The sequence below is a fragment of the Hemicordylus capensis genome, chromosome 1 (assembly GCF_027244095.1).
Source record: "Hemicordylus capensis ecotype Gifberg chromosome 1, rHemCap1.1.pri, whole genome shotgun sequence".
NCBI classification, from domain to species: domain Eukaryota; kingdom Metazoa; phylum Chordata; class Lepidosauria; order Squamata; family Cordylidae; genus Hemicordylus; species Hemicordylus capensis.
This window is the reverse complement of record NC_069657.1, coordinates 191,261,945-191,273,410: the sequence shown is the minus strand read 5'-3', so window position 1 is coordinate 191,273,410 and position 11,466 is coordinate 191,261,945. Positions and strand designations below refer to the sequence as shown.

General features: G+C 42.0%; 2 long non-coding RNA genes across 3 annotated transcripts; both read left to right on the top strand.

Moving 5' to 3' along the window:
* The first annotated feature begins 3,104 nt into the window (after positions 1-3,104).
* On the top strand, positions 3,105-7,139 carry LOC128339797 (uncharacterized). 2 transcript variants are annotated; one of them, XR_008313217.1, is made up of 3 exons: positions 3,105-3,219; positions 5,751-5,855; positions 6,963-7,139. It is a non-coding gene; the product is annotated as an uncharacterized LOC128339797 (long non-coding RNA). The 2 variants fall into 2 exon arrangements; XR_008313216.1 differs by lacking the exon at positions 3,105-3,219 and adding an exon at positions 3,271-3,497.
* Positions 7,140-8,208: 1,069 nt separating this feature from the next.
* On the top strand, positions 8,209-10,650 carry LOC128339798 (uncharacterized). The gene is made up of 3 exons (XR_008313218.1): positions 8,209-8,433; positions 9,920-10,016; positions 10,228-10,650. It is a non-coding gene; the product is annotated as an uncharacterized LOC128339798 (long non-coding RNA).
* The last annotated feature ends 816 nt before the right edge of the window (positions 10,651-11,466 follow it).

Sequence of the window (11,466 nt, the reverse complement as noted above, 5' to 3'; positions counted from 1 at the left end):
TTCATGGCATCGAAGCACCGTAAAGAATGTATTAGTAATTTGAACAGTTTGTGATTTTGTAAATTTTCTGAAATTTCTTGAATTTTCTTATTAATGCTATTAATTGTTATTAATTGTTAATCTGGTCTGTGACCACAATAAACTTACTACTACTTTCCTATCATATTTGTTGTAAATCAGGAGCAACATCTTCAGCTCCATTTTGATTAAAACAGAAAGCAAAGTGACAATAATAAAGGCATATCATTACTTTTGGTGTCTTGGGAAACCTTTAAAAATCTCTGATTTGTATTCTCTAATGCCTGAAGATTTTTTTTTTTTAGACAGCTTCTGTCATTTGCAGAGCCTTTCTCCAATATATATTCACCTAAAATACCCATATAATTTTAAACTGAATTATTGCATAAATCTGATGTAGTCTTTTTGCACGTAAAAAGACTTTTTTGGGGGGAGGTGTCACTTTGATCATGGTTCTTAGACTGGATGCAATCTAAGATTAACAAACATAATCTCATAGTGACCAGGAACACAGTTTTCTCCTCACCAATCCAGTTCAATTACATTCTCACAGCCACATTTCTGCATCCAGCCTATGAGTGGAGGTCTCACTTAGATCACTTCCACTTTACATTTGACCAGGCTTGTGTAACTTGTCAAGCTGAAAGCCTTACCAATGATGTGTAGCAGTCTGCAAGGTGCTTGACATCCCTGACTCCTCCCATTTCTTGGAGACCCAGGTGGGCTGAAAAACCAGAAAGTCTATTTTATCTATTTATTTCCCTCCCTACCTGATGGATTTATGTTCTTCATTAAAACTCTCAGTGGCTTACAGATATAGCCCCTATTGAGCACCTAAGAAAGCTGCTATGGTGACTGGTGTTTTGCGTTCAGCTTGGTGGCTCACAAGTGATGCAGGATTACACTGGACCTTGTCAGCAGATTTTATGCTAACAAAGAACTCTTAGGTTAGACTTGATGCTTAAACAGGGGCGTAGCTAGGGGAGAGGGGGCCCGTGTTCATCCCTCTCTCGGGCGGTCCCCCAGAGTGAGGGAGACAATGAAGAAAATAGGGAGGGATGGAACTGGAGGGCCCTCAGGAGCTGGGGGCCCGTGTTCTTTGAACCCTTTCACTCAATTATAGCTACGCCCCTTGCTTAAACCCAACTCTGTCCTAGCCACGTAGAGTTGTATCCTAAGTGCACCAGGGCCTTAACCTCCTTCTGTGAATGAGAGGAGAGTTGCCCCTTGATAAGGGCAAAATAAGGGCCCCTTGAGAGAGTGCAACTGGAGCACTTCCACACGGACACTTAATATACCACCTGTTTACATTTGGGGATGGAGGGTCCATTTTTAAGAGCAAAAGGGATGCCTGGGTGCTAAAATCCTCCCATTGCCCACAATTTACCTCTCTGCAGGTGGTCAGCTCCCCAAGTGCTGTTTCCCCCCCTCCCTCTTTGTTACCAGTTATTTATTACACACACCATTTCCATAATTTAGCATTCAGAATAATACAATGTATGAAGAAACTGCAGCAACAACAACAATAATAAACACATAATGCTTCAATTTATCCTCACTCTCCCAGCATATTACAACTGTTCACTCAACTCATACATCCAATTTAAGCCCACATCTAATACACAAATAAATAATCCCAATATCAACAAAATGATTAAAAAAGAGAAGGAAGAGGAGAGAGAGCTAAGAGCTCTAATTGCAGTGCCAGAGTGTGCCAGTTTCCGCACGAGACAACCACTGCGATGCATATACGTCTAAGGAATTCTTCCAAATGTACTGGAGTATATCATCACTTCCTCTCTTAAATAATAATAATAATAAAATTACACACACACACAGGCGGGGAAGAGGGAGAGGGACATATTTATGTGCCTTTGTTCTATTTAGCTGAGACCCAGAACCAAAAGAGATCTTGGTTGGGACAAAAAGTGCTTTTGGGGTGGGGGAAGAGGCTGATGGGAGGTGGCAACAAGGGCAGGAAGGTCCAGCTCATCTCCCCCATGTGTCCTTTTGCTCTAAAGGTGATTAGGGCAGTCCCAGGTTTAGACAGATCTTTCATTATTACTTCCAGTTTGACCATGAATCATATTTTCGCTTTTCGAAAGTTTCATAGAAGTAGCTCTAAAGGGAGCTTGCAGTTCTGCATGGCAATAGTGTTCAAACCAGAATGTGTCTGTAGACGTTCTGCCACAAGAGGGTACTGTTGGAGCTAAAACTCCCACGAATGACACTATTATATACTACACTTACTTTTAATCAATACTGTTGAGCTGTAAATATATAATGAAAGACATTAATGATTATTAGTCTCCATCATCTCACCCAATGACTATCAGTGGCACAGATTTGCAAAGGAAATGATAAAAACAATAATTAAAGCAAATAACTCCATTCATTGATTAAAACTTCCGTAGGGGCTTAAGGGAACCCCGCCAAGCTTGTCTTAGCCTTATGTTGGCAACACCGAGTTTATACTTCCTTAAAAATAAATAAAACTGGGCATATTACCCAATGAACTGGTTTTCAGTTGTTGCGAATCTCTGTGTTAGGCATAAAAAGATGGTTTTTAAAGCGTTTAGATTTAACTTTTCTGTTGAGACTGGCAGAAAATTTGTCAGACCTACCCAAACGTAATGAATAGAGAATACAGTGCCAGTTCATTAAAAAATGGAAGAATTATCTGTTCCCCCCACTTTGGTTATACACAAAGGCATGATTGTCACTTCCCTTCCTGAGACCTTCCCTGCAGGCATGATCAGACTCAAGCAGACAGCTATTTTCTTTTAATTTTCTACAGCAAGCCAGTAATGCTTATGATTATTGTGAAGTCAGGAAAAGTTTTTGTTTTGCCAAGTGCCATGTAGCGTTACAATTAGTTCCTTAATATATGTCATGGGTGTCCCACTCACCCACCGTTTCAACTATAGGTTCCTAGCACTTGTCAGATGCAGCTAAGTATTACCATCTTATTTTAAACAGAAGGGTAAAAACTCCTTACAGAGAAAGCACAGCTGACAGCTCTCAACATGAGCTGAATGATCACTCCCAATTGTAATCGATTCTGTAAGTACTGAACACAAACCCCCAGGCAATTGAAGAAAATAGGATGATGAAGGACTGCAAACTAATACGTTACACATCTTCATTGATTAACCATTGATTAACCATTATTTTCCTGAATGACAAACAGCCAGTGGTAAAGTAAGTGGAGCTGATGATTTATTTACATGTTGGACGGAAGATGACTTCTTTATTCAGCTGATTGTGAGCTAATGCTGAGGCAGAAGACGGCAATAGTTGAGGAATAAGAGAGGCTGGCTGGTAATCTTTGCTGGCATCGTGCCTGGATTTCCAGCATGCTTTTATTAGAGAGGAATTGAGCTTGACTGGAAAACAATCAACTAAATTCAAACAGAGATGATATGGCACAGCACCTGCAGTATAACTACATTTAAGGAGGAGATCATTTTATAGACTTGGTATTTACAAGAATATTGATCTGTGTTTATTGAACTTTTAATTTAATTCTCTGTTTTGCTCAGTGCCTTATTGGCAATTAAGCACAATTGCATAAATGGGAGAATAGAGATTTTTAAATACACTCTGCATTTCTATTGTTTGGAATTAACTGCCAGATGTGAGCCATGTCTCTTCCCCCCTCCCCTCCAAATCTTGACAACCATCTCTCTATTGGAAGATTTTAGTATATATCAAACATCTAATTATAATCAGCCTCCTATTAATACAGTAAGAAGTAAAACTGATTGTGATGTGAAGAAAGCATTAGCAGCCACATCAACAAATGGAGTCCAGTTGACTCCTTTCCTTTTGGATTGTTGAATCCACCAAACACTGCCTGATGGGAACATCACCGATTCCCACGCTTTTACCACGACCACATGATGTCTTTTTTGCTAGAGATATAGCATCGAGGCCATTTCATCTGTTTAAAGAATTGTAGACAACATCTGTCACTAATTAGTGATAAATCATTATGATTCTTCACTTTCCTTTGTCACAACATTAATCACAGGGAACTCTTTGCTGAGCTCTTTGGGTTTTAATGTCTATATATAATATGTGTTACTTCATAGGAATTTTATTGTAAAGTAGTGTTAATTAATATCCACTTAATAGAGTGAGCTGAGATACATCATGCTTAGTGAAATAGGTTTCCGTGGGAAATGTACATGCTTTCAATGTACAATCTTCAATTTGAAGTGATCTGTTTGAACTGAAGAAAAATGGTCTAAACTGAAGTTAATCCTAATTTCACCTAAATTAAGAACAAAAACACATTAATATATCATATTGCAGCAATTAAGATCCCATGCCATAGTGAGTAATTATTGAGCCATCAGGAACACAATTATGCATTTACATTGTTTTCTTATCCCTCATTTTGTGGGTTAATAATTGAGATCGTTCACTACTGGCATTGCTAGACCTTTCCAGTTCAAAGTTATTTTCCTGCAATGTCATGTAATGGTGAACATTCTCCAAGACCGTGTCCCTTCCCAGTAATGTTTCTTCTTTTGTTTTGCAACACTTACGTAAGAACAGCCCTGCTGGATCAGGCCCAAGGCCCATATAGTCCAGCATCCTGTTTCGCACAGTGGCCCACCAGATGCCACTGGAAGCCTACAGCAGGAGTTGAGGGCGTGCCCTCTCTCCTGCCATTACTCCCCTGCAACTGGTACTCAGAGGCCCTTGATGCTGGAGATGGCCCACAGCCCTCCGACTAGTAGCCATTGATTGACCTCTCCTCCATGAAGTCATCCAGACCCCTCTTAAAGCCATCCAGGTTGTTGGCTGTCACCACGTCCTGTGGCATAGAGTTCCACAAGTGGAACACGCATTGTGTGAAAAAGTACTTCTGTTTGTTGGTCCTAGACCTCCTGGCAATCAATTTCATGGAGTGACCCCTGGTTCTAGTGTTGTGTGAGAGGGAAAAGAATCTCTCTCTCTCCACTTTCTCCACACCATGCATGATTTTATAGACCTCTATCATGTCTCCCCGCAATCGTCTTTTTTCTAAACTAAAAAGCCCCAGGTGTTGTAGTCTTGCCTCATAAGAAAGGTGCTCTAGGCCCCTGATAATCTTGGTTGCCCTCTTCTGTACCTTCTCCAGTTCAACAATGTCCTTTTTAAGATGTGGTGACCAGAATTGTACGCAGTACTCCAAGTGTGGTCGCACCATAGTTTTGTATAAGGGTATTATAATGTTAGCCATTTTATTTTCAATCCCCTTTCTAATGATCCCTAGCATGGAATTTGCCTTTTTCACAGCTGCCGCACATTGAGTCGACACTTTCAACTTCTACTAACAGATCTGCTAGACTACAGCTGCTGCCTTTTGTTTGAATTCAGCAAGAATATTCCAGTTATATATTTAACTTTGGCTTCCATTTAACTGTTTGCTTTGCATGATGCCTCTGTTGTGGGTATGTGGGAGCAATTAGACTTTCTTTTCTGAGAGAAAAGATCCATGAATATGATTATTTCATGCTTTTGATGAGGTGATCAACCCCAAATATTTGTAGTACAGTAGTAGTAAATATTCATGTGGACAGTTCAAAGATAGTTGTGTTTCATATATGAAGACTGCAATCCTAAGCACACTTATTTTAAAGTCCAATTGAACTCGGTGGGACTTACTTCCAAATAAACATAGATAGGATCAAGCTGTATGTTAACTACTCAACAAACTCTTCTTTTAAATTTTTTTTTAGATTTTGTGCCTTCCTCTCAGACCCCCATACACATACTGAACATCATTTAAAGAACATTCATTGCTACAAATGGGAACAGTTGTTTTGAAGAAGGAGCAGAAAGAGGTGATACCCTGAAATTTGTTTAAATAATTATGTCACTCTAGTGCTAAATTATTTATCACAACATATTTCTATTTCCATTTACATCAAAAGAGAGATTCCACAATATCTGCTTTGAGGATGGTGAAGCTTCATAAAGGTTGTTATGAAGTTATGACTGTATATAGTTCTATATTGCAGTAAGTGCCTTTATATGAATGGCATAATTTGTACATCAAAATAAAATGGATGCTACCATTAAGTTTTGAACATTTAGGCGTTAGGTACGCACCTCATATTTGGCAGAAGGCAAGGAAAATATCTCTGCATGGAGGAAACTGATTTTAAGCTTGCTGGAAAGGATTTGTGTTTGTTTGGCACAACACGTTTCTAAATTGTTGCCTTCTCACGTATTATAGCATCCTAAAGCACATTCATGCCACCACAGGTATCATGTTATACTGGTATTGTTTCACAATGGTGAGCAATGATAGTTTTAATGGAGTCCAGAAAACAACCCATCAAAAATTACTCTTGTGCCTATGCATAAAATCCTCACGGGGAAAAGCTGCTAAGGCCAGCTATCTAAATCCGTGCTGTTCCCTTCTTCTCTAGCACAATAATCCTAACAACTGATTCATACAAAATAGAGAATTGGGAAAAGCAAGTGGGACTCCCAGATATCCCAGAGTTCCTTAAAAACTGGGTTGGGGGTTGGTGGGGTGGAAGGAAGCGTTGTGATTCATGATGAGGAGATGCTTGTTCTTACATGAATAGTACCATCATTGGAATTTTCATGGAACTATTCATTGGTAAGGCAGGCAAAAATAGTGTCTCACTTATGCTGCTTACTATTACTTCTGTGCAGCTGGAATAAAAAGAAGTTATTTTGGATTTCACTTTTAACTCATTCACTGCCAAGCATATTGTAAGAGTGCTTTAATCAAAATTAGATCAGATAGTTCACCTGAGCAGTGGCCAATGCCCAAAGTGAAACACTAGAAATCAGAAGAACAGATTCAATCTAGGCAAAATTTTCTAATTGTCACCAGGAGTGCTACTGACAAGCAATGCTTTTTCAGAACCCAGCAAGAAAGATGAGTATCTTACCTTTGCATGGTTTTATTTCAGAACTCACCACCATCAGGGTAGTAGGCACAAAACTGGGATATTCAGCTGGCTGAAGGTACCTGGACTTCTGGATAAATCAGAGAACACTGTACAATCAAATATATTATTTTATACCCTTTAATGATAGTAGTAGTTTATTGCTTTCTGATTGGATCCTTGCTCACATATTGTTCATGACCAGGCCCCAAAGAATGTACGTACTACTTCAATGTACTGGAAGCTGTGGCTACTTGTTTTACTGCCTCCATGTCGAAACCCTCCTAACATTTTTAGCATCAGCCTAAGTTACTTCTCCACTTAGACAGCTTTTGACTCACAAACATCTATAAGTTCATTCTTGAGGACAAGAGGCCTACTATCTTGTAACTGCTAATCAGGCCTGTGCTAAAGTTTGGTCAAACTAAAAGCTCTGCATATCAATAGCTATTGCCAATACTGTTTCTAATAATCAGAAATGGCACAACTAAACCTCCAACAATATAATTTGAAGAACTCATGTGGCAGACTTTGTGCTTCAGTCTCTGCAGGTATATTTAATATCTTTACATTTTTAATGAAAATGTAGCTGTCAATTTAAAACTAATTTGGATGGACAGCAATAAAATGCAAACCTCACTTCAAATTAGAATTTTCAGTGCGGATTTCCAATAGAAAGTAATTGCTGACAATAGGAAATGACAAATTACTAATTACTTAGTTCAATTAGACTTTTGTGCCTTTGGTCCTAAGTGGCAAGCATACAGCAAATCTTGCACTTTTATAACAATTAATGACACTAAAACTATTTAAACTGCCAACAGATGTGAGTAAGAAGACATGAGTTGAAACTTACTTAATTTACATACAATCCTGATTTTATATCAAGTACATGGTGTTTAATTTTTATGTTACAATTAAATATCACTAGCGTTGTGAAATTTCTGCAGGACTTTTTCAGAACAAAGTGCTGGTGCAAATGCTTTCCCCCCTTTAATCGCAGCAGTATTTATCTTAAAGTGATAGCATAAAATAGAACCTTTTAAAAATTGTGTTGAAATGTAAAGAGCAAGGAGAGGATATTTATCCATATATAAAAGCCTGAGCCATACATAGCACATTTCGGGAGATACGTGGCACATCTTGCAAGAGTTCTGACAACAGCGTGAGAGAGAAGGCATGAAGGGCTCAATGGCAGATGGAGGGGCAGCGGCTGCCGAGGAGGAGCAGGAGGGCAGCAGGAGGGGGAGGGGGAGGGTCCAGGGGCAGCAGTAGCCCAGGTTGGCTCTAACCGCCAGCCTCTGTCACCCCATTGAGTCTCCTCGTGAGGAGGATGGCCGGGGTGGGAAAGTGCACTGAGGGCCATCCATGCAGGCCGGACCGAAGCCCCAGCTTGCCGTCATCCTCAGAAGGGCATCAGAGACCGGTGCTGGAGCTGAGGGAGTGAGTGAAAGCTGCTACTACCACCATGCTGGAGGATAGAGAGGTCTCTGCGGTAAGGGGGCTGTGGCAGGGGGTTGGGTGGGGTGAGGAGAACAACTAGTGTAAAGCAAAGGGTGGGCAGGGAGCCAGACAGGAAAGCAAAGGTGGTCTCTTTGCATGCTGGGCTGCTGACAATGGGGAACACCAGACCAGCGGGGAGAGAGAAATAAAGAAGGAAGAGGAAGAAAGGAAGAGGGGAGAAGAGGAGAGAAGAGAAGAGGAGAGAGAGAGAGAGAGAGAGAGAGAGAGGAGGTCTCTGGGGTGAGGGGGCTGTGGCAGGGGCAGGTGAGGGGAGCAACTAGCATACAGAAAAGGGTGGGCTGGGAACTGGGAGCTGGACAGGAAAGCAAAGGCAGCCCAAGAGCACACCAGACCAGGGGGGGAAGGAAAAGAGAGAGAGAGAGAGAAATAAAGAAGGGAGAGAAAGAAACAAAGAGGGGAGAAGAGAGAGAGAGGGTGGGGAGGTCTCTGGGGTGAGGGGACTATGGTAGGGGGTGAGGGGAGCAAACAAGTACTAGCACATAGATGCTCTGTGCGGGTTCAGCTAGTAATTTTTTAAAATCATCACTTCCTGGTTTTCCAAGGGACCAGCTATCCCTGGAAATCCAGGACAGCTGGTCTACCAATTGGGATAGGCAGGTAGACCCACCCTCTGCTCCAGACTTGGCATACCAGCCCTCCTCAGAGAGCTGGTCTATCCAATGATCCCAACTGGTAGACCAGCTCTCCCCAGAAAGAAGCACCATTTGGGGCCTGGAGTGCAAATGGAGGAGGACTCATCTTGAATTTGATAAGACACAGCATAGAGCCCAGTTGAAGGCCTATGCTGTGGCAATACATGCAGCAAGGAAGTGATTTTATTTTGCATGTCTTGCGTCTGCAAGTGCTCATCCAGCAGAGTTGTTTCGGAATGTTAAGCCAAAATGGGCCTCAAGATGCCGCCTGAATTGGGGGTGATTCTGTTCTACCCTGAATCTGGTTCTTTGTTTTCAGGGTGATTCGTTTTCATTCAATTGAATAGTTGAATCATCCCCAATTTGACCCAAATCAGTTTGTGGGCAAATCAGTTTGCACATCCCTATTCCCTATGCCATGGTCCTGCTCCTGAGGATCTTATTTAATTTGGAAAGAACAAGTTCACTATGTCAACTTATGCATTTATTTAATGTGTAGCTTGTCTCGGAGACTTATGAAAAAAACAGAGATCTGAGGTGTCTTGGAGTTAAACTAGAAACAATGGTGCCAATTCTTTTTGTTCAAAGACAAAACTGTACTGCCTACCTTCAAGCCACAGGAGGGGAGGGGCTTCAGCTTCCCTCACCTACACACTCCTTTTGCTTTTCACACCAGATCCCTTATCCACAGCTTTCTAAAGTGATTGCGGCATCTCACACTGAACTGTCACTGTTGCATCTAGTTTATCCCTGAGGCACCAGAGGTTTTCTGCTTTCCTCTGGTATTAACTAGGCTTTAGAGTCAACACTTTTCTCCATTACCAGACTCCTCTCTCCATGTATTTTTCTTTTCGTTGAAGTCACTTCTCATATCAGAGGCTCAGCTGGGAGAAAAGAATCTGAAGATCTAGACTGTTGGGAGGTAAGCTGAGAATGGGTGGAGGGTTCTGCACTCCTCAGCCATTCATCTCTTTTGCTTTAAAAACTGGAGCCAACCCCCTCTTTTTATATGATTTGGGCAGCTCTGTGTCTGTAACATATGGAAATGCTGTTGTCTCATCTGGTTTGGCCTGTGACATGAAAGTTTGTTCAGTTTCCTCCAACCTTCTCAGTAGGCCTACTGTTTGTTTCAGGGTCCTGGCACCCACCTTGCTGATCCCTGGCACTGGCTACACATTGCAATGCTTTCTCAAACTTTGGCAGTTATCCAGAAAGAAATGAACCTGATATGTGTGGAGGAAGGCCAACATGTTGCCATTGGAAAGTCCTCTCTGTGTCCTGGATTTGGGCTTGGATGATGATATGGTTGAGATGTTATACTCAATGTGGCTGAAATTCTAAATAACGAAGTGCCCATGCTCCAAGAGGCTGTGAAGACACAGTGAGAGAGCCCATACACGGCTCCACTGCATTCTGAATTTTTATATTATATTATATTATATTATATTATTTATTTTGTTTATTGCTAAATGTATATACTACCTTTCATCAAAATAATCACAAGGTGGTTCACATAGAAAAAGTTAAAACAAGACTATAAAAATTACACAATTAAAATATGCTAAAATATAAAAACAGATCTAATTATGTTTTTTAAAATTAGATTAATCAGAGCCCCCTCAGATGACCTCATCAAGTGGGCAGCAACCCTCGGGAGCAGGCAGTCCCTCAGGTATCCCGGGCCCAAACCGTTAAGGGCTTTAAAGGTCAAAACCAGAACCTTGAGTTATGTTATGTTATGTCATGTCATATCTATATAATTATTACCCATAGATGTGCCTGTCTTGGATGCGTGGGGATGTGTCCCAGCACTCAGCGGATTGGCTGGGCGTCGCAGGTGTCAGATTGGCTGGGCACCAGTCAGCATCACTCGCGAGAGTGGCTGACCACTTTGGGAAGTGGGTGGCTGGTGCTGGGCCGCTTGGGGAAGTTCAGCAGCAAGGCAGATGGCCCCTTCAGGAAGTGAGCAGTTGGCAGTGGGCCACTTGGGGAAGTTTGGCAGCAAGGCGGCTGGCCGCTGTGGGAAGCGGGCGGCTGGTGGTGGGCCACTTGAGGAAGTTCGGCGGCAAGCGGAAAGGAAAGCAGGCAAGTGCCAAGGTGTTCCACGGCAAGTGGAGAAGAAAGTGGGCAAGCAGTAAGGCAACAGTTTGGCCACTTTGGGAAGGGCTGCGCAAGGGAGGCATGGCGTGAGACAAATGAGGGCAGCAGTTGGCCACTTTGCGAAGGGCTACGTGACACAGGAGGCAGTTGGCCGGACGAGGGCGGCAAGGCGCGAGACAGGAGGCGGCTGTTATTCTGCGGTTGGCCGCCCACTGTACCTGCCGCAGGAGAGATGGAGATTGATGGACAGTTGGATGTGCTCAGTGAGAGAA